This window comes from Leptodactylus fuscus, chromosome 7 (genome assembly GCF_031893055.1).
Source record: "Leptodactylus fuscus isolate aLepFus1 chromosome 7, aLepFus1.hap2, whole genome shotgun sequence".
Classification (NCBI taxonomy): domain Eukaryota; kingdom Metazoa; phylum Chordata; class Amphibia; order Anura; family Leptodactylidae; genus Leptodactylus; species Leptodactylus fuscus.
Genome location: NC_134271.1, coordinates 16,782,464 through 16,806,817, shown reverse-complemented (window position 1 = coordinate 16,806,817; position 24,354 = coordinate 16,782,464). Strand labels below are relative to the sequence as shown.

The following is a 24,354-nucleotide window of genomic DNA, read 5'->3' as shown; positions in this document are numbered from 1 at the left end:
TGGGCGTCGTCTCGCATTACAGGGACCGCCCCTGAGGAGCTGTTCTACCAAACTACTGCCAGAAAATGGTGGTAAATATGGGCATAAGCTTGGATGAGACTTCTGCTCATCTATAAAGGCCAATGAAAGAGAGTAAGATATCCTGTATGATCAGTGTACACAGGGAGACAGAAACGGGTAGGAATTTTTATATAAAACAATTTTACATTGATTTCCTCCCTGCAGGATGACACGCTCTTATTCTTACCGCACTTGACCCAGTCTGTAAATGTTGGGTTTTTTATATGTAATTTTCACATCATTTTTCCATCATCGGTCCTCATCGAAACGCGCGGGGTGACTCATGTGTCACAGATGTCACAGATTCCCGCAAAGATCCCCATTATGAATGTATTTCACTCCAAAGTGGTAATTTGGCAAATAACTCTTCTCGCTGTGAAGTTATTTTATCTCTATGTGGCCCTGTCATTATCAGAAAGAAGTGGAAACTGATCATTGACCGTCTTGACCTCTCGAGCCAAATATCCATAAACTGTCCCAGACATATAAAAATAAATTAAACATTAAACATTTAAAGGGGAACTCGGGTTTGCATCTTGGATAGGGGATAAGATGCAGATTGTGGGTGTTCGACTGGAGGAACCCCCACTAGTCTCTGGAATGAGGGTTCAACCCAGTCTGAATAGAGTAGCGGTCGAAAAGGCGTAGACCACATAATGCAAGGCCTTAACATTAAGAAATTAAAAACGCCAGAGGAGGTGAAATTTTTTTTAAAAAAAATCCTCCTAACACAGTCCTGTCCTGTTGCTTCGGTGTCTTCGGTGTCCTGCTCCCTCAGATGTAAGAAGCATTGGGTCAGGATGGGATGCAACTAGCAAAGACTGGGCCCTAAAGCAAACTTTTGACTTGGGGCCTCCCACTGCCACACAGCATAGCGCCCCTAGTGGCCCCTTAACACAATATAATGTCCCATAGTGGCCCCTTCTTAAGGTATAATGTGCCATGGAGGTCCCTTCTCACAGTATAATGTCGCACAGTGGCCCCTAGGGTTGAAAATATAGCAAAAATGTCAGGTTCGGGACATTTATTATAATCTGGGGTCTGTAAATGAGCAGAGGTGCAGGGAAAGTGATCAAACATAGAAAACTGTGTTACTTACCTCTCCTGGACTCTGGTGCGACTCCCTGGTGTCTTCAGCCCTCTTCAATGATGTCATGAGATGCACAGGGCAGCCTGGAGGACTGAAGGGGAAGCGGAAGGAGCGGGAATTGGTAAGTAAATAAAGCCCATTACCTACCAGCCAAAAAGAGGAACAAGTGCCAAGCAGGCTCCCTAAGGTTGCGGGCCCCAGAGCAGCTACTATGGTACTACTTCTGCCACTGACGGCATTCTAACCTGTACAATGTTCCCATTTACTGATAGTAAGAACAGATCTTGTAAATGGAGATGAAGTGAAGCACAAAGTAAAAAGTTGGAGAATGTTGTACGTAAAGGAATTATATGTCAAGACCTTGTTTTGTTTTATAAAGTTGAGTGTTTTTCTGTTGCTTTTGATCCAGTGTTCTGGGGTCTTATGGTAGTTTCCTTGCCATTGGACCATCTGCTTGAGCATTTGGTATTGGCCTTTTGAGTGTACCTGAGGTTCTTTGGATCGAACCTCAGGTGTGGGTCATTATCATTATCCTATGGGACGATTCTGAGGCCTTTATTAGGAGGAGAGCTGGCTTCACTAGTTGCTGGGTTTTGTGGTTACCACCTAGGATTCTTGGCTCTGGGAGGAATAGTGGTTTGCGAGTATTTCAACTGACTAGGAAGTGGTGTGAGTGTTGCCTTGTGTGTGAGTCTGGTTTGTCCCTCCACACTTCTACTCTACCTTGTCCTTCAGTTCTGGTTGCCTGGAACTATCTGATTATTTGTGAGGTTTGGGTTCCGGTTTGTTTTGCCCCAGTCTTGTGTAACCCTTTCCTCACCTCTCCACTGTCCCTCTCCTCATTCCTCTTGTTGTGTATTGTGTTGTGCTGCATGTCTGTTGTCCAGCTTGTCCCATCCTGTTTGTCTGCAGCTGCACCTTGATTTCTGTAGGGGTCACCACTTTAGAAACCCCAGTCCCTAGCTCTCCTATAGCTGTTGCCCTATCTGTCAGCTAGGCCTTCGTGTTAGAGAGCCAGGAGTTGTCGGGGCCAAGGCTAGCGGGTACAGCTGACCACCACCCGCAGGCAGGGCCTAGCTAGCCGCCATAGCGTCAGGGAAAGTCTCCCACCCCTGTTTCCTTAGCGGTGCAGTCTGCAGTCCGGATTCTGGGTCTGGGCATAGACACGAACGTAACATTATAAGAACAGCAGATTCAGCGCTTACTAAGACTGTGTTCACCACTTGGTGGTTTGGCTGCAATTTTTGACATTTGGAAGTGACGTGTATTCAGACAATAACACTACAAGTACAAATGAGTAGCTCTACATCTTAGTCTATGGCAGTAGGGACTGACTGTCAGCATTCTCTCTTCACAATAGTGTAAGAGGTGTGTGCTGCCCCCTCTATACATCCCACCATTTTTCTTTTTAAAATCTGTCCCAATGTTTCACAATTTTTGGGGAATCCTTGGGGTAAAGCCAGCATCTGGTGCCAACAGGGGTGGACGTGGCATTTTGTGTGCCTATTAATCAAATGTTTTAGGCAACACCCCCCTTTTTATAGCAACCACACCTCTATGTACAGGTCAAAGAATCTTGACAACACAGTGCTGTATGCTGCACTATCTTGAGGTTTGCTCCAGACAGTATATTGCCCCCGTTATTGGCCGCACACAGTGTTTTGTCACCTATACTGGCCCCTACAATGTCTATTGTCCCGCACACAGTACGACACCATGTTACTTGACCCCCTTCACACAGTACAATTATACCCTTTACTGACTCCACACAATATAACACCCTCTTTTGGGCCCCCACACAGTATAATATCTCCTCTACTGGCCCCCACATAGTATAATGCCCCCTTTTACTGACACCCACACAGTGTAACACCCCTTCTATTGGCCCACATACAGTATAATGCCCTTTTCTTCCCCTCACACAGTGTAATATCCCCAGGTACACGGACACCTTTACCTACTGCCCACTTTTCGTTAAATAGTACTGGACCGCCAAAACTCGCCGCTTGGTCGCTTGTCATTTTTCAACTTCGTAATAGTATCACAAGGTGCCAGGTACTGTATATTTTTAGTACCTGTTTTAGAATCGGTACCAAGCAAGCCAAAGTGCATATGGAAGGAGGATGGATGGTGAACCCTTGACTATACCCTAAGGTACACAGTCCCAATGGACTGTGTATACCCAATGGTCATTTATGTATCCCCCACACACACACACTTTGCCTTATGGTCCTTTATACAACACCCATCACACCGCACATTCAACTACTCAAATGCATAACCTTAACTATCCTCCTGGGTTGATATTTCATGAAGGAATTGCTATTTCTGCAGTTACCCCCACTTTCTTCATACTGATGCTATAATCCGCCTGTGTGGTCAGGTCCAGCGCCCGCTCCCCTCCACATCTCATCCTCTGTGCTGACATCAGACTTCTTCCCCCTCCTGCTGTCCCCCTGGGCTTGCACTCGGCTGTCTACACTCCACATTCTGCCGCTGACATTGCTCGCTCTTTGCTATAGAAGCAGCAGCTGTTAATTCTACATCTGGGGACATTGTACAGCAGGCAGGGAAAGTGAGAAAGGACTGGGCTGTAACACTTCCAGCCTGCGCCGCCTGCAATCCACTGGGAGGGAAAATCTCAGGGCATGCACAGCACACAGGAGAAGGCAATGATCTGCAATGAAGTTCCTGCTTTGGAGACTCAGTAACACCAGGAGAGGTGCCTGTAGGGCAGTGCCCTGTTGCCCCAATGTGCCACTAGATCCTGCCCTTGGCTGACAAGGTAAGAAATAACAAGCCATTCGCCTTTCCTTCCTCCCTGCCTTCTCCGCTGTGAACAGACGCGCTTTTCCTTCCTTACCATTAACTGTTGCTGGTGCTTTTTATTGCAGAACATAGCGATGAGAGAAATGTGATGAAGAAAGACGTAAACAATGGCTACCTCCCCGACAGAGACGGCTAGTGAATGACTGGGGTACAGTGAAGGTTGTGCGAATGACCATGGGGAAGGGAGTGTGGGGGAGAAGTGACGGGTGCAGTGGGGGATTCTACAAATAACTGGGGGTTATAAGATGTGGATATGACAGTTTATACAACTTCATATTGTGGGGCTGCCCAAATGACCAGGGGTTGTAGTGAAGGTTTGGAGGGATTATACAAAGACTGTACGATATCATGGGGGTGCGAACAACACTCGGTATAATGGCACTGAAAGAAAATCATAGGATTTAAAGGGGCTGTACAAATGAACGTAGGATGTAGTGGGGGTTTGCGGTGGGTTGTTCGAAGACCATAGGGTATAATGGGGATGTATTAAGACCATAGAGTATAACGGGGGTATATGAAGAACATAGGCTATAGTGGAGTTGTAAGAAGTCTATAGGATGTAATGGGATTGTATGAAGACCATAGGGTATAATGGGGATGTATAAAGAGCATAGCGTATAATGTGGATATATGAAGACTACAGGGTATAATGGGGATGTACAAAGAACTTAGGGCATAATGGAGATGTATGAAGACCATAGGGTATAATGTGGATGTATGAAGACTACAGGGTATAATGGGGATGTACAAAGAACTTAGGGCATAATGGGGATGTATGAAGACCATAGGGTATAATGGGGATGTATGAAGACCATAGGGTATAATGGGGATGTAGGAAGACCATAGGGTATACTGGGGATGTATGAAGACCATAGGGTATAATGGAGATGTATGAAGAGCTCAGGGTATAATGTGGATGTATGAAGACCATAGCGTATAATGTGGATGTATGAAGACCATAGGGTATAATGGAGATGTATGAAGACCATAGGGTATAATGTGGATGTATGAAGACCGTAGGGTATAATGGAGATGTATGAAGACCATAGGGTATAATGGGGATGTACGAAGACCATAGGGTATAATGGGGATGTATGAAGACCATAGGGTATAATGGGGATGTACGAAGAGCTTGGGGTATAATGGGAATGTATGAAGAGATCAGGGTATAATGTGGATGTATGAAGACCATAGGGTATAATGGGGATGTACGAAGAACTTAGGGTATAATGGGGATGTATGAAGACCATAGGGTATAATGGGGATGTATGAAGAGCTCAGGGTATAATGTGGATGTATGAAGACCATAGGGGATAATGGAGATGTATGAAGACCATAGGGTATAATGTGGATGTATGAAGACCATAGGGTATAATGGGGATGTATGAAGAACTTAGGGTATAATAGGGATGTATGAAGACCATAGGGGATAATGGAGATGTATGAAGACCATAGGGTATAATGTGGATGTATGAAGACCATAGGGTATAATGGGGATGTATGAAGAACTTAGGGTATAATAGGGATGTATGAAGACCATAGGGGATAATGGAGATGTATGAAGACCATAGGGTATAATGTGGATGTATGAAGACCATAGGGTATAATGGGGATGTATGAAGAACTTAGGGTATAATAGGGATGTATGAAGACCATAGGGTATAATGGGGATGTATGCATAGCTCAGGGTATAATGTGGATGTATGAAGACCATAGGGGATAATGGAGATGTATGAGGACCCTAGGGTATAATGGAGATGTATGAAGACCATAGGGTATAATGGGGATGTATGAAGAGCTCAGGGTATAATGTGGATGTATGAAGACCATAGGGTATAATGTGGATGTATGAAGACCATAGGGTATAATGTGGATGTATGAAGACCATAGGGTATAATGTGGATGTATGAAGACCATAGGGTATAATGTGGATGTATGAAGACCATAGGGTATAATGGGGATGTATGAAAAGCTCAGGGTATAATGGGGATGTATGAAAAGCTCAGGGCATAATGTGGATGTATGAAGACTATAGGGTATAATGTGGATGTATGAAGACTATAGGGTATAATGTGGATGTATGAAGACCATAGGGTATAATGGGGATGTACAAAGAACTTAGGGTATAATAGGGATGTATGAAGACCATAGGGTATAATGGGGATGTATGAGGACCCTAGGGTATAATGGAGATGTATGAAGACCATAGGGTATAATGGGGATGTAGGAAGACCATAGGGTATAATGGGGATGTATGAAGAGCTCAGGGTATAATGTGGATGTATGAAGATCATAGGGTATAATGGGGATGTATGAAGAGCTTAGGGTATAATGTGGATGTATGAAGACCATAGGGTATAATGGGGATGTATGAAGAGCTCAGGGTATAATGTGGATGTATGAAGACCATAGGGTATAATGGGGATGTATGAAGAGCTCAGGGTATAATGTGGATGTATGAAGACCATAGGGTATAATGGGGATGTATGCATAGCTCAGGGTATAATGTGGATGTATGAAGACCATAGGGTATAATGGGGATGTATGCATAGCTCAGGGTATAATGTGGATGTATGAAGACCATAGGGGGATAATGGAGATGTATGAGGACCCTAGGGTATAATGGAGATGTATGAAGACCATAGGGTATAATGGGGATGTAGGAAGACCATAGGGTATAATGGGGATGTATGAAGAGCTCAGGGTATAATGTGGATGTATGAAGACCATAGGGTATAATGGGGATGTATGAAGAGCTCAGGGTATAATGTGGATGTATGAAGACCATAGGGTATAATGGGGATGTATGAAGAGCTCAGGGTATAATGTGGATGTAGGAAGACCATAGGGTATAATGGGGATGTATGAAGAGCTCAGGGTATAATGTGGATGTATGAAGACCATAGGGTATAATGGGGATGTATGAAGAGCTCAGGGTATAATGTGGATGTATGAAGACCATAGGATATAATAGGGATGTAAGGAGACAATAAGATATAATGGAACTGTACAAATGACCATGAATTGTTGTGGAGGTTTGGGATGGGTTGTATGCAGACCACAGAGAGATAACAGGAGCATACAAAGACCACAGAATATAAGCGGCTCTACAAATGGCCATACAACGTTATAGTGAGCCGTTGTTCAACCAACTAAAGACCGGCGTTGACTGAATAACCAGTTGGATTGGTGGGAATGGGGGGGCAGGTGCACAATTGAGATTTCCTCAGTTGAATTTGCAGTATGATGGGTGTTGTATGAGTAATGATAAGAGAACGTGGTGGTGGGGATACAAATGACCATTGCGTATACAGTAAAGCCAGTTGTACAGTGGACCTTAGGGTATAGTCAAGGGTGCACTATCCATGAGTTGAAGTGGGAACCCTTCTCCAAGCTGTAGCCTCCCATGACAACAGTTTGGGGGAACGGGACCCCATTGCATCTCAGCTGGGGAGTGCTGGATATTGTAGGGAACGTGTGAATGACCAAAGTGTGGGCTGAGCAACGGACTGTCCCATAAAATGTGGGTCACACAAATGGACAGGGTTCTAGTGGGGTATATCTGAATGGACAGGGTTATAGTGGGGTATATCTGAATGGACAGGGTTCTAGTGGGGTATATCTGAATGGACAGGGTTCTAGTGGGGTATATCTGAATGGACAGGGTTCTAGTGGGGTATATCTGAATGGACAGGGTTATAGTGGGGTATATCTGAATGGACAGGGTTCTAGTGGGGTATATATGAATGGACAGGGTTATAGTGGGGTATATATGAATGGACAGGGTTCTAGTGGGGTATATATGAATGGACAGGGTTATAGTGGGGTATATATGAATGGACAGGGTTATAGTGGGGTATATCTGAATGGACAGGGTTATAGAGGGGTATATATGAATGGACAGGGTTATAGTGGGGTATATCTGAATGGACAGGGTTATAGTGGGGTATATATGAATGGACAGGGTTATAGTGGGGTATATATGAATGGACAGGGTTCTAGTGGGGTATATATGAATGGACAGGGTTCTAGTGGGGTATATATGAATGGACAGGGTTATAGTGGGGTATATATGAATGGACTGGGTTATAGTGTGGTATATATGAATGGCCATGAGCTATAGTAGAGGGTTTAGCAATTGACTGTGAAATATAATGACCACTGTATGGATGGCTGTGGTCTATATTGGGGGTTGTATATTTGGCTATAGGATTTGCTGGGGGTTGTAGTGATGACCAATTAGTTATTATGTTTGTTGAAAATTGTTCTAGATAATCTCATCTTTTGTAATGGTTGGGCTATGTTCACATCTGCGTCTGACCTCATGAATAATGCTGTAGTCAATGGCGTCCATTGCTTCTAGTTGCTGGGACTTGTAGTTCCCCTCTCCAGCTGCCAGCACTTGGCGTCCAGTTCGATCTCCTTTCCATCTGTCCATACAGGGAGTCCGCAGGGTTTGTCTCGGGCCATGGGTGCGGGCAGACCTGACTGTTTAGATGAAGAGGATTTGCGAATAATTCTGCCTTTCCCTCTCATGAAAACACTGCTGAAATCTCCAGCGGGAAGTGGGGAAAGCTGTGTTGTTTGGCTGGTGACAGCGCTATCTGTCTGCTCATTAGTCGGAGGCGGAATGACTCAGGGAAGTGATTTCAGCTGTCACATAGTCACCGGCCGTCTCCGGGTCCCTTATACACCACTTGATAGAAAGTTAATGTAGCAAAGTGAAATCTCCAAAGTATCCGGAGTGTTCTGTACTTAAAGGAACAGTCCACTATAAACAAACACAAGGCGATGCTTCATATACATTACAGGGCTGATAGGGGTCAGTAGTCTATTCACTATAGTATTTATAATGTGTTGTGTGACGTAACATAATATCATGTAATGCCGTGTAATATCATCAGATTAAACCTGCATGGAAAGGCCAAAGTGACATCCATTCATTTTATATATTAGTGGAGTCAATAACGTCTTATTATACCTCAGCTGCTGCAGAACTTCCTATTGAAGAGAAAGAGGGAAATTCCTCTACTCCATTGATTCATTGAAATGATGTCACATCATTGTAACTGTGTAATGAAGTTCTGCAGCAGCCGAGAGATGTGTTTTAATGTTGTACAGCAGCTGAGATGTGTGTTATGATGATCTGCAGAATCTGAGATGTGTATAACGATGTTCTGCAGGAACTGAAGTGTGTATTATGATGTTCTGCAACATCTTAGGTTTGTTTTACGATGTTCTGCAGCAGCTCGGGTGTGTATTATAATGTTTGTAGAAGCTGAGATGTGTATTATGAGGTTCTGCAGCAGCTGAGGCGTGTATTATAATGTTCTGTAGAAGCTGAGATGTGTATTATGATGTTCTGCCGCAGCTGAGATGTGTATTATGATGTTCTACAGCAGCTGAGATGTGTATTATGATGTTCTGCAGCAGCTGAGATGTGTATTATGATGTTCTGCAGCAGCTGAGGTGTGTATTATGATGTTCTACAGCAGCTGAGGTGTGTATTATGATGTTCTGCAGCAGCTGAGGTGTGTATTATGAGGTTCTGCAGCAGCTGAGATGTGTATTATGAGGTTCTGCAGCAGCTGAGGTGTGTATTATGATGTTCTGCAGCAGCTGAGGTGTGTATTATGATGTTCTGCAGCAGCTGAGGTGTGTATTACGATGTTCTGCAGCAGCTGAGGTGTGTATTACGATGTTCTGCAGCAGCTGAGGTGTGTATTACGATGTTCTGCAGCAGCTGAGGTGTGTATTACGATGTTCTGCAGCAGCTGAGGTGTGTATTACGATGTTCTGCAGCAGCTGAGATGTGTATTACGATGTTCTGCAGCAGCTGAGATGTGTATTACGATGTTCTGCAGCAGCTGAGATGTGTATTATGATGTTCTGCAGCAGCTGAGATGTGTATTATGATGTTCTGCAGCAGCTGAGGTGTGTATTATGATGTTCTGCAGCAGCTGAGGTGTGTATTATGATGTTCTGCAGCAGCTGAGGTGTGTATTATGATGTTCTGCAGCAGCTGAGGTGTGTATTATGATGTTCTGCAGCAGCTGAGGTGTGTATTATGATGTTCTGCAGCAGCTGAGGTGTGTATTATGATGTTCTGCAGCAGCTGAGGTGTGTATTATGATGTTCTGCAGCAGCTGAGGTGTGTATTATGATGTTCTGCAGCAGCTGAGGTGTGTATTATGATGTTCTGCAGCAGCTGAGGTGTGTATTATGATGTTCTGCAGCAGCTGAGGTGTGTATTATGATGTTCTGCAGCAGCTGAGGTGTGTATTATGATGTTCTGCAGCAGCTGAGGTGTGTATTATGATGTTCTGCAGCAGCTGAGGTGTGTATTATGATGTTCTGCAGCAGCTGAGGTGTGTATTATGATGTTCTGCAGCAGCTGAGGTGTGTATTATGATGTTCTGCAGCAGCTGAGGTGTGTATTATGATGTTCTGCAGCAGCTGAGGTGTGTATTATGATGTTCTGCAGCAGCTGAGGTGTGTATTATGATGTTCTGCAGCAGCTGAGGTGTGTATTATGATGTTCTGCAGCAGCTGAGGTGTGTATTATGATGTTCTGCAGCAGCTGAGGTGTGTATTATGATGTTCTGCAGCAGCTGAGGTGTGTATTATGATGTTCTGCAGCAGCTGAGGTGTGTATTATGATGTTCTGCAGCAGCTGAGGTGTGTATTATGATGTTCTGCAGCAGCTGAGATGTGTATTATGATGTTCTGCAGCAGCTGAGATGTGTATTATGATGTTCTGCAGCAGCTGAGGTGTGTATTATGATGTTCTGCAGCAGCTGAGGTGTGTATTATGATGTTCTGCAGCAGCTGAGGTGTGTATTATGAGGTTCTGCAGCAGCTGAGGTGTGTATTATGATGTTCTGCAGCAGCTGAGGTGTGTTATGATGTTCTGCAGCAGCTGGGATATGTATAACAATGTTCCGCAGCAGATAAAGTATACATGATGATGTTGTGCAGCAGTATCAAGTATGTATTATGATGATCTGCAGCATCTCAGATGTATATTATGATGTTTTGCAGCAGCTGAGTACAATATGATGTTCTGCAGCAGCTGAGGTGTGCGTTATTATGACATTCTGCAGCTGTCAAGGATGTTGTGCTACATCTGAAGTGTGTTTTATAGTTTTCTTCAGCGACCTGAAATCTGTATTATGAGGTACCATGGCAGCTGATATGTGTATTGTGATCTTTTGCAGCAGATGTGTTTGCAATAGGATGTTCTGCAGCAGCTCCAGTCAGTATTATCATCTTCTGCAGCGTGGACACAGAACTGTATAATATATCCTGCTGCAGCTGCTGAAAAACCTCATTTTTAAAGAAAGAGCTAGCATTACTGGTCAGTCAACCAGTGATCGACTCAGGTGAGGAAACCTAGTATAACGGTGACCTGATGGCGTCTCAGATGAGCAGCGTCTATGCAGCGCCGCTGATCTCTACAATTATTAGGTTCTGGCATAAGAAGGTGACGCAGATGTGGCTCATATGTATGGACATATAATGTAATGTCATATCCAATGTTCTATTATCCATGTGTTTCTATTATTTCGAGAAGTATAGGATTTTTTTTTTTTGCACAAAAGTATTTGACGTCACATAGAGCTAGACCATATAATTTATCTGCAGCTGTAGGACTACAAGTCCCAGTATAGTTTGCTGTTCGGAGACGGATACAGTCACACCAGCTGGGGCTTCCTAGTCGGGTTTATCGTGTTTGCAGATGACACAGATGTTACTGAGCTCCGGTGTCCGCTGTGCTGGATCCAGGCTGACACCTAATAAATGATAAGAGATTCCGCAACTTCCATTATGGCCTGATGTTTGCCGGGTGACAACCTCATGGACACCGTGACATTGAGACATTCGCCACATAATAAGGAAGCAGCTCCATCTACCTACTAGTGACAACAAGATGAAAAATAATGGTGACTGAAGGTCGGCCGGTGTCACAGCGAACCCGACACAGTAATGAGGAGGGAAAGAGAATCATTGACTTACATTAATAGTAACTTATAAGAGGATCTGACTATAACATTCCTACAGAGCCGAGATAATTGGGGGCACTGACCCCACTAAAGGGGGTGAGACAAGGCCCAGAGTATTATACAGATTATAGTGTATAGAGAAGTAATCTGAATAAGACGTTTTATCACTATGTGCTTATTGTACTTATATCATGTATCCTGTACTTACCCTGCATTATACTCCAGAGCTGCACTCACTATTCTGCTGGTACAGTCACTGTGTACATACATTACATTACTTATCCTGTACTGATCCTGAGTTACATCCTGCATTATACTCCAGAGCTGCGCTCACTATTCTGCTGGTGCAGTCACTGTGTACATACATTACATTACTTATCCTGTATTATACTCCAGAGCTGCGCTCACTATTCTGCTGGTACAGTCACTTTGTACATACATTACTTATCCTGTACTGATCCTGAGTTACATCCTGTATTATACTCCGGAGCTGTGCTCACTATTCTGCTGGTACAGTCACTGTGTACATACATTACTTATCCTGTACTGATCCTGAGTTACATCTTGTATTATACTCCAGAGCTGTGCTCACTATTCTGCTGGTACAGTCACTGTGTACATACATTACATTACTTATCCTGTATTATACTCCAGAGCTGTGCTCACTATTCTGCTGGTACAGTCACTGTGTACATACATTACATTACTTATCCTATACTGATCCTGAGTTACATCCTGTATTATACTCCGGAGCTGCGCTCACTATTCTGCTGGTGCAGTCACTGTGTACATACATTACATTACTTATCCTGTACTGATCCTGAGTTACATCCTGTATTATACTCCAGAGCTGTGCTCACTATTCTGCTGGTACAGTCACTGTGTACATACATTACATTACTTATCCTGTATTATACTCCAGAGCTGCGCTCACTATTCTGCTGGTGCAGTCACTGTGTACTTACATTACATTACTTATCCTGTACTGATTCTGAGTTACATCCTGTATTATACTCCAGGGCTGCGCTCTCTATTCTGCTGGTGCAGTCACTGTGTACATACATTACATTACTTATCCTGTATTATACTCCAGAGCTGTGCTCACTATTCTGCTGGTGCAGTCACTGTGTACATACATTACATTACTTATCCTGTATTATACTCCAGAGCTGCGCTCACTATTCTGCTGGTGCAGTCACTGTGTACATACATTACATTACTTATCCTGTATTATACTCCAGAGCTGCGCTCACTATTCTGCTGGTACAGTCACTGTGTAAATACATTACATTACTTATCCTGTATTATACTCCAGAGCTGCGCTCACTATTCTGCTGGTACAGTCACTGTGTACATACATTACATTACTTATCCTGTACTGATCCTGAGTTACATCCTGTATTATACTCCAGAGCTGTGCTCACTATTCTGCTGGTGCAGTCACTGTGTACATACATTACATTACTTATCCTGTACTGATCCCGAGTTACATCCTGTATTATACTCCAGAGCTGCGCTCACTATTCTGCTGGTACAGTCACTGTGTACATGCTGTATATTACATTACTTATCCTGTATTATACTCCAGAGCTGCACTCACTATTCTGCTGGTTCCTATTGGAAGAAAATCAATACTCTATTGTAGGGACACTCTCCTGACTGTTGTATTTTAGTGTAAAGACAACATTTTCCAGATGTTCAATAAAAGATTTTCTTTGCAGCCATTGAAAGAACTTTGCGCTGGAGAGTTCAGCTCTGAAGCTTTGAACTTGTAAATGCAGTTATGTAAAGCATGTCAATTCATGATGGGATAGACTTATATGTATGTATAGCTTCACCCAGCAGGCTTAGCCAGAGTGGAGAAGCTTTTCCTCCAGGGGAATCATCTCATTGGTGTATTATGCAGATGGTCCATTGATTTCAGTGATCGCATCACTAGCTGACTACAATCCTATAATGATTTTTAGGATGATTCTATCTATAAGCATGTCTTTAGGGCATCTCAAAACTAGATAACCCCCTTGAAGTATCGGTGTCTCTTGCCTCTAAATCGGTGCATCTCAGTATGTTACATTTGGTGCCATCTAGTGTTTGCTCTTAGTACTGCAATACCCATGTTACTGTAAAGTATTGCTAGAATACAGGGGTTACATCTGGTTATCCACAGATGAGCCGGAGCCCAGGAGAAGCAAGTAACTGTGTTTTTTTTATGTTTGTATCCAGCCCCTGGGTCTTTGATTATTATACTCTGGGGTCTAAAAATAATTGTTCATGGCTGGTCCAAAATGGGACATAATACTGTGTACAGCGGCCACTATGGGAGATAATACTGTGTGCAGGGGCTGCTATGGGGTATAATACTGTGTGTAGGGACCACTATGGTGCATAATACTGCGTGCAGGGGCCACTATGTGGCATAATACTGTGTGCAGGGGCCACTATGTGGCATAATACTGCGTGCAGGGGCCACTATGTGGCATAATACTGTGTGCAGGGGCCACTATGTGGCATAATACTGTGTGCAGGGGCCACTATGGGACATTATACTGTGTGCAGGGGCCACTATGGGACATTATACTGTGTGCAGGGGCCACTATGGGACATTATACTGTGTGCAGGGGCCACTATGGGACATTATACTGTGTGCAGGGGCCACTATGGGACATTATACTGTGTGCAGGGGCCACTATGGGACATTATACTGTGTGCAGGGGCCACTATGGGGCATAATACTGTGTGCAGGGACCACTATGGGGCATAATACTGTGTGCAGGGACCACTATGGGGCATAATACTGTGTACAGGGGCCACTATGGTGGATAATACTGTGTGCAGGGTCCACTATGGGACATAATACTGTGTGCAGGGACCACTATGGGGCATAATACTGTGTACAGGGGCCACTATGGTGGATAATACTGTGTGCAGGGTCCACTATGGGACATAATACTGTGTGCGGTGGCCACTATGGGGCATAATACTGTGTGCAGGGACCACTATGGGGCATAATACTGTGTACAGGGGCCACTATGGTGGATAATACTGTGTGCAGGGTCCACTATGGGACATAATACTGTGTGCGGTGGCCACTATGGGGCATAATACTGTGTGCAGATTCCACTATGGGGGATAATACTGTGTGCAGGGGCCACTATGGGGCATAATACTGTGTGCAGATTCCACTATGGGGGATAATACTGTGTGCAGGGGCCACGATGGGACATAATACTGTGTGCAGTGGTGAATATGGGGGCCCAGCCATTCCTAGTTACGCCACTGCCTCAGATACATAGATACATAATGGGACTCCTATTATAGGAGCAGAACAGACAGGACAGATCTACAGACTTTTCCACTGAGGTTTCCTCTGCAGTTCAGCCGCTCTGTGCTTATGGATGACCGCAGAATAGGAACAATAATCTGTCAGCCGCATCACTTTAATTCTTTCATGTGTTATAACATTTAGAAATGTCATATTTGCCAATATATTCCTGGAAACTGACATTTACAAATGTCATCACGAATACATGGAGAGAAGATCCTCTGCACCCCCCTTCTACAATCTGACTGTCAGCTATGAGGGGGCCAAAAGTTATTAGATGTGGCCTGTAATACAGAAAATCACCATTCATTTCACCACAGCGGTGTAGCAGTGTATATATTACTATCTATCTATCTATCTATCTATCTATCTATCTATCTATCTATCTATTTATCATCTATCTCCTATCTTTCTATCTATTATTGATATATCTATCTGTGTATCTTATATTGATCTAAAAGAGAAAACATTCATCTTTATCATTGTGTCCGTAAAGAGGTTCTGCAGCAGCTGATGCGTGTACTATTAGTTATCTATTAGTGCGGAGTCTTTCAGTCTTGCTGCTCCTCTGATACTTCTTGTAGTGTTAATGAATTGTCTTGATTATTTCTCCTGCTCTTACCTAATGGCTCTCATTACCTTGTGATGTCTCTTTAGTATCTCCGGCTTTTTGTTCGTTCCTTAGAAAGACGTTGAATAAATTCTATCATTAGCTCAATAGGAAATCTTCATAAGTGCCAAGGAAGGAGCTGAACGCTCAGTGTGATGGAGCTAATGTATGCCTTGTGTATTCCACATGGGGGCGCTATAGAGTGATGGGAATGAACTGCATAAAGCCAGGGGCTATTAGTCTTGTACTCTCCATGTGCTTCTTACCCGGCAGAGGGTGAGGACACTATTGGAGGGGGTTTACAGTAAGACACTCTTAAAGGATCTCCAAGATTTCCCCTCCTGTTCCCGTCATGTCTAGGTATACAATAAGGGGGTCACTTTGTATCCATAGTGTATCCATATAGTATCAGGAAGTGGATTTGAAAGGGGCTCTCCACCCAAAATGTAAAATTGGCCATATATTAGTAAACCAGACACTGATGTAGAAGCCAAAGTTTGGTCTATATATATATATATATATATATATATATATATATATATATATATATATATATATATATATATATATTAGTAATTCAATGTCGACAACTAATATGTCACTTTTCCAATATGGCCGCTCATATCAAATACAAAAAGTGTCAATATCTTTGTAAATAATTGATATATGATGACCAGACTTCTGGTTTCTCTTGCAGTTTACTAACGATTTTTGCAGTTTTTCGGCCTGTACCTTTTATCCCCCTGGATGAGTCCTGAGCACAATGTGACCCGAGGGGAAGCCCCTGCCAGTGACAAGTGCTGGTGTATGTGCCGGGAGCGGGAAGCTTCTCCCACACATCCACACGGCACATTCTGGAAGTGTTTGCCGCCAGATCTGACTGCTTTGATAAACACTTGTAAAGAGGATTTGTGAATAACTGTTCCTTTCATTCTCACGCTGTTAAATTCCATTGGGAAGCCAAGAAAATCTGTTTATTTGGCTGGTCACACCGCTATCTGCTGCTCATTAGAGAGGAGACATAACGGCTCAGTGAGCACCACAGTCACCATTGGCTTCTGTGCTCGGGGCCCACACAAAGAGAAGAGCGTTAAAGGGGACATGTCACATATATCCGTTTACATAATGCCAGTACTTATGGGACCCCTAAGACCCTGATGTGACCGAACCTCTGCACCGCCCCTGAACTAACACTTATTTGTGATAAGTATCAGGTCTGGACAAAGTCTTAGCTTCTAGAATGTTCTTCTTCACTGACGGCAAGCGGAGATCTTGAGAACTGTGAAAAATTTAGGCATAACTTACCGTATATACTCGAGTATAGGCCGACCCAAGTATAAGCCGACCCAAGTATAAGCCGACCCCCTAATTTTACCATAAAAAAACTGGGAAAACTTATTGACTCGAGTATAAGCCGGGGGGGGGGGGGGGGGGGGAATGCAGCAGCTACTGGAAAATTTCTAAGATTAAAATGTTTTTTGGGTGCAGTAGTTGCTGGGGAAGGGGAGGGGGTGTTTTGGTTGTCTGTCTGCCCCTTCCCTGAGATTAAGGACTGGGTTTTTCCCCCCACTTAGAATTCAGCCTGGCTGTATATAAGGGATCTGCAGTTCTACTATTAACCCCTTCCTGACGGAACAGGAGCACTGCAGACCCTATATTCAGTAGACCGGGCACTGTCAGACACAGGGATACCTAATGTGTATGTGTGTCACAGTCATTTTCTACTTTTATATGTATTCTAGGGAAAGGAGGGATTTACAACTTTTATTTACTTTATTTTTTTATTATATTTTTGAAAGCTTTTTTTTTTCACTATTTTATGGGAGATTTTATACATTACTATTGTGGCTGGTCATAGACCCCCGAGTATAAGCCGAGTATAAGCCGACTCGAGTATAAGCCGAGAGGGGGCTTTTTCGGCACAAAAACTGTGCGTAAAAATTCAGCTTATACTCGAGTATATACGGTATATGTTTTTCATTGTATGACGACTAAGCTTTACTTCCAAAAACCCAAGAAACTTTTACTGAAAGTGTAGCAATTGTGCAATAAATGAATAGTACAAGTGAATGTAAAGAACTTTGTAATGTAACTTATTGAAGAAAAATGCTTTCTTCTCCACTTATCAGGCTACTTTCCTTCGCCCTTCCCTTATCTGTATCCAGCCTTATGGAAACTGTAGGGAGGATCAGGAGGCTGCAGTCGGATTATAGGTAATTTATGGCCTCATTCTGTAGTGTAGCAGAACATTATACTACTAGGTAGAGGAGAGTCATAAGAGTTACACAAAGTTTGCACTGGCCTCAGTACGAGGTTCCGTCTCCCGGTTCTCAAAGCAGGACTTTTCTTTTCGATGTTTTCGGCAGAAACCTGGCAAACCCCATTAAAGTCTATGGCGTCCACTGGGTTTCCATATATAACTGCTTTGTAAGCAGATAGGGTTTCCGTTTTTCGGGTCCCCAAAGGATGGAAAGCCGAACGCTAGTGTGAAAGTAGCATTAGTTAGTTACTAAGGGTAGCAGAGTTTAGCAGCTTTTGTGTCTTTTCCATCAGCCTTCCCCTCCCTTCTACATAGACATCTATGTTAGAAGTAACTCAGCCTTATAAGTGGAGAAAGAAGCATTTTACTTTAATAAATTATATTACAAAGCATCTTATATTCAATTGGACTCTTCATCTATTTACACTAAAGTCAGATTTTTGCAAAAAAATTGAAGTTTTAAATTTCATGTCCAGCCCCCCCTACACTTCCTCAAAGTACAAGGCCATTGCCATAGATTCATCTTCATGTGTGCCAGTTTCCTAGGGTAAGTGAAGGCAGGAATTTTTAATGGATTTGTAATTTTTTTAACCAAAACCCCCCACCAGAATGAGAACTAAGAGAGCCCGAATACTTATAGTTGTGATATTACGGCTGTGTTCATACAAAGATTATTCGTCACTGAGGCTTAGTCTTTGGCCATGGTCACATGAGGCAGATTTGTTGCAGACATTTCTGTGTCTATCCCATTCATTTCAATAGGACCTGCAGAAATCTTTGTGTTTGGCACCAGAATAATGCTGTCTAGATACATGGAACTGATTTCCAGTACAATAAGCCTGCCGTGTATGAATATACTCATTGGGTAAGTTCACATGCGTTTTTTTTGGTCAGGATTTTAAGGCCGTATCTGCCTCAAAATCCTGACCAAAAAGACGTCTCCCATTGAAATGAATGGGAGCCGGTCAGTTCATTTTTCCAGGAGCCGTTTGTTCCGGAAAAAGAAGCGACCTGCTCATTCTTTCAGCTGGATTCGCCTTGTGACATCCGCCTGAAGACACTCCCTCCTGACTAGGCCTAATCCGGAGCGGAGTGCGGGACTGTATGCCGCTGCAGTGCATGAACCTATAGACGTATATATAATTGTTATTTTCTAGCACACAGGCTGTAGACATTAGAATCTCTTCTTTAGTATCGCCCTCACGCTCCATGTCAGCCTGTGTGTGACTTGCAACCTAGTATGATACATATATATACATATATATATACACAGATATATCTACAGGGCACGTATGAAGGCTCCTAATGGAGCGGGCAGTGTGATGCATCCTCTGTGTTTACAGATGATTGAGTCGGTGCAAAGATCAATGAAAACACAAGATCTGGATGTTTGCTTCAGAGCAGACGTTCAGTACTGAAGCCTCGGGGATGAAGTGACCTTTCTGAATATTGCCTTTATCTCCCGGTATAGGACACTGATCAATACATTCCCCGGACCCAGAGAGCGCCGGCACTTGTAGCGAGTTCATGTCCTACCCAGAGCTGCGAGCCTTGATTTTATCTCTTCAATGTCACACAATAAAAGGAGACTTAACAGCAGCCTACAGGAGTACGCCGCCGCCCTAGGAATCCCCTATGAGGTGTATCTGATCATAAGGATGTATTGCAGATGTAGCAGGCTGTGGCATAATATAGAAATACTGGGCCCCAGTGCAAAATTTGTATCGGGACACCCAACTATAACGTATTTAGTACAAGTCTCCTCATATTGGAAGGAGCAGCAAACATCATTCTCATCTGGATTAAAAGCTGATTTTTTCGGCAGCAAAACTGCACATGGACACAAAGAAGTTGGCGGTAAACTTTCTTTAAGATGCCCATGTATCTGCCAGTTGTGATGGGGCAGGTTGACTATTTGATGTGTATGGGGGGTGCCCCGACTCTTCTCCAACAAATTGTTCCTTGTCCCTATCCAAAGCCCGTGCAAGTTTGGCCAAACGTTTGTATGGAGGAGTCAGGTGGAATAGTTGTCGGCGCATCTATTGAAGGTGCATGGACAACTTCTTAGGCAGGGCAGGAGATCTCGTGACTTTCTTGAGTATTGGATGCCATCTCTGCATGTGAGATCCAGTAGGCGGGAGGCCTATGATTATTTCAGTACTAGCCCATGGGGAGCCGACATGGCTGACATCTGTGGTTGTTGACACCTTTGAAGGTTCTGTCATTTTACCCAGAGAGTCCATAGAAGAGCTTGTAGGAAAGAAGACGCGGATGAAGACAAGTAAGATTAGCATCTACCGGGTGAGTCTTCACTTGTCCGGGCCCTTGTCCTTTAGGTTAGTGAATGCAGTGACATCTCTGTATCTTGTACCGCTAGGTTTTATAGACTTCCACAGACTATTAGCTATCCGTATAGTCATTTCAGAGTCATTATATTCATGACCCATCCCATCCATTCACCTCCATTGTATAAAACTGTCTTATTTTATCTTACTCGGCCAGATTTCCTAGTCTAATATTAGAAATCTGCAGAGGAACCTTCAGTTCACATTCTCTGCAGGTAGAATAATGTCACCGGTGCAAAGATCTATGAGCAGAGACTTCCCAGACGTTCTTTATCTTAAAGGGAATGTCCAATCTTTTGTCTTCAGTTAAATATGTCTAATAATCTGAGTTAATCTTTTTTGTGGTCAGACCTTCTGTTTTTTTGCTACAGAGTGATCATGATAAAACTCAATGATAAAATTCTAGCTGTCTTCAACCACCACTAGAGGGAGCCTTAAAGACAGTTTGTCATAGTCCTGCGCTCCTTACCTATCCTTCATGTTTGTGGCCTATAACATTATACGTCTTATCTAAAGATTAATGTGCGTGCATTATTCCCATGGATAAAGTGTATATGTGTCTTGTGGGCATGTTCATGTGATATTACCCAGAGAACTCCTTCAAAAGGAACCTATCAAGTCGATTTGAGCTATTAAACCGCACGCAGGTTCTTATGGACCGAGTGTTTAGTGTCGCAAATAGTCCTATAACAACACCATCTGTGACTGCATTAAAAGATTACCTATATACTTACCTAGAGATGAGTCTCTGGTGCTCCCGAAACCTGCTCAGTTGTTTAGTGAATATGGGTGTATCATAGGTCATCAGTTTCACATAGGTTAGGGTCTGACACCCGGACCCTGTGCCAACCAGCTGTTTCAGCTTCTGGAAGCTATATACCCGTGATGGCGAACCTATGGCATGGGTGTCAGAGGTGGCACTCAGAGCCCTCTCTTTGGGCACCCATCCATGGAACAGATTATACTGTGTGGGGGCCACTGTGGAGCAAATTGTACTGTGTGAGGGTCACAGTGCAGCGGATTATACTGTGTGGGGGCAACCGTGGAGCAAATTGTACTGTGTGGGGGCCACTGTGCAGCAGATTATACTGTGTGGGGGCCACCATGGAGCAAATTATACTGTGTGGAGACCACTGTGAAGCAGATTATACTGTGTAGGGGCCACCGTGGAGCAAAATATACTGTGTGGGGGCCACTGTGAAACAGATTGTACTGTGTGGGGACCACTGTGAAGCAGATTATACTGTGTGGGGACCACTGTGAAGCAGATTATACTGTGTGGGGACCACTGTGCAGAAGATTATACTGTGTGGGGATCACTGTGCAGAAGATTATACTGTGTGGGGATCACTGTGCGGCAGATTATACTGTGTGGGGTCACTGTGAAGCAGATTATACTGTGTGGGGTCACTATGCAGCAGATTGTACTGTGTGGGGACCACTGTGAAGCAGATTATACTGTGTGGGGACCACTGTGCAGCAGATTATACTGTGTGGGGGTCAGTGTGCTGCAGATTATACTGTGTGGGGGGCACTGTGAAGCAGATTATACTGTGTGGGGGCCACTGTGCAGCAGATTGTACTGTGTGGGGATCACAGTGGGGCAGATTATACTGTGTGGGGGCCACTGTGAAGCAGATTGGACTGTGTGGGGGCCACAGTGGAGCAGAAAGCTCTATAAAGCCTCATTCGTATGACCATATTTTGCAGGTCTGTCATTGGGTGCAATTGTGGATCCGCACATTATTAAGGTTACATTGCCGTGTTGGCACTTTGTGATAAATTAGTGGGTTTTGGGTTGCAGTTTGGGCACTCGGTCTCTAAAAGGTTTGCTATCACTGCCATATACTATGTATACAATTGCATACCTCCCAACTTTAGAAGAACTGAAAGAGGGACAAAATGTGCGGCACGTGTAGCTTGCCGCGGCAAATTTAGCTCCACCCACTTTTATGCTGACTCTGCCCATTCTCATTCATTTTTCATGTGCCCCCACACAGTAAAATCCTCCTACAGTCACCCATAAATTATGTCCCCCCTTCATCTCCCCCCCAGTTTCATGTCCACCATCTCTGCCCCCAGATTCATGTCCCCCCCATCTCTGCCCCCAGATTCATGTCCCCGCATCTCTGCCCCCAGTGTCATGTCCCCCCATCTCTGCCTACAGCTCCTTGCTTTAATCGCGTATGTATTCAACTCAGATCTGTGTCCTCCAGACGCAGATTTGAGTTGAAACCGGGACATACCTCCTGCCGACCAGGACTGCAGGACAGGACACCGAAATCGTGAATGTCCCGCAGAAATTGGGACGGTTGGGAGGTATGCATTTGGAAGCAGCTCTGCACCTATTTAAGTGAATGGGAGGAAGGCTGCAGTTCCAGGCACCAACGCTATAGTATATGGCGCTCCATACACTGTATACAGCATTTGGCTGTGCCTGGAATTGCAGCCCTGCTCTCATTTAATAGGATCAGAGCTGCTTCCAGCTGTATACCCAGTAGAAAAACCTGATCAGGATGGGGTCCAGGTGCTGTACTATCATAGATCTGATGCTAATGACTGTAGATATGTCCTCCGTATCAAGTACCTTCAGGTCCTGGACAAACCCTTTAAATTAATGGTGTGTTCCCTGAAAACTGTTTCCTACAGGGACTACTAGTCAAAAGGGGAACTGGTATATTATTGAGTAGATTGTGACACTTTACTATCTAATCCTATGGTGCTCCAAATGTATAAATGATGCAACAGATACATCGTATACCGCTTGCTGTATCCGCGCCATTGTGAGCCGGTGACTGATGTCTTGTTTTCTGTGTAGATATTTCCTATATGAACCTGTCCTATAGTTTTAATCAGCGACAAGCCGTCTATAGTAACCGCTGACATTTCCTATTCTCTGTGCGGTTCTGTAATCCGTGAAGTGTCCTTATCTGAATTCCCTCTGTAAATATCTGCCAGACCTCTTCCTCTTGACAGCAAATTCTCCATAAAGAGAAATGTACTTTGCTGTGGCGAGACTGTCGCAGGCTGTCAGGAGATTCATTATAAATTGGTGCAGACCCGACCAAAGACACGGGAAGTTCTCGGCTACAAATAGATAGGAGGTTGCAGAACACTAATGAGATGAATCTCGAGGTGTCAGAGCCGAGGCTTGTCCCCCTCCCCCTCCCCGACTCTTAGCTGTCTTGTTATTGAGCTGTTCAATCCCTAACAAGTGTAGAGTAATGGCAGGCCGATCAGATATGGAGGACTCGGGGACAGGCAGGTAACACGCCCCAAAAAAGCACAAGCGTGTCCCTGATAAACTGTTACCAAGTTCTCTACTCAATGGAAACAATCGATTCCATTCAGGGACTGAGAAAGCTGCCAGGGATGAGACTGATGGGACTCATCGGACTCATCTCTGGGTAAGTATAAAGGTTTCTGGGGGGGTTTTTATGGGGTCAGAGTTGACTTCGCTAAAGGTCTATATGGGACACTCTGATCCATAAGGACCCCTAGGTGGTTTTGTGTCCCATGACAAGTCAGGTTCTCTTAAAAAGGGGTTTAGTTGTTATTTATTAACATTAAGGATATAAGAAATAAAAGGGTCAGGTCCAAACCCGAGAGGTAGGAGAAGGACCTTGGTAGGGTATATGTTGTATTAACCCCATGTGTTGGCATGACTGCCCCAAGACAATGGGGATGTTTTGTTGAATGGTTTTAATGGTAGAAACATTTGGTAGATTTCCTCCATTCTTGGTGGAATTGTAATAAGATTAAACAATTCCGGACAAAGGTTTTCATTTTACTTTCTAGGTTATCTTCTACATACATTGCCCCTCTCCAGAATTAG

General features: G+C 43.8%; 1 protein-coding gene across 1 annotated transcript in view; it reads left to right on the top strand.

Moving 5' to 3' along the window:
• The first annotated feature begins 3,589 nt into the window (after positions 1-3,589).
• Positions 3,590-24,354, top strand: part of OSBPL5 (oxysterol binding protein like 5) — a 62,008-nt gene continuing 41,243 nt past the window's right edge. Inside the window, exon 1 of the mRNA XM_075281191.1 lies at positions 3,590-3,935. The gene's annotated coding sequence lies outside the window, so the exon portion shown is untranslated. The remainder of the gene's footprint in view (positions 3,936-24,354) is intronic.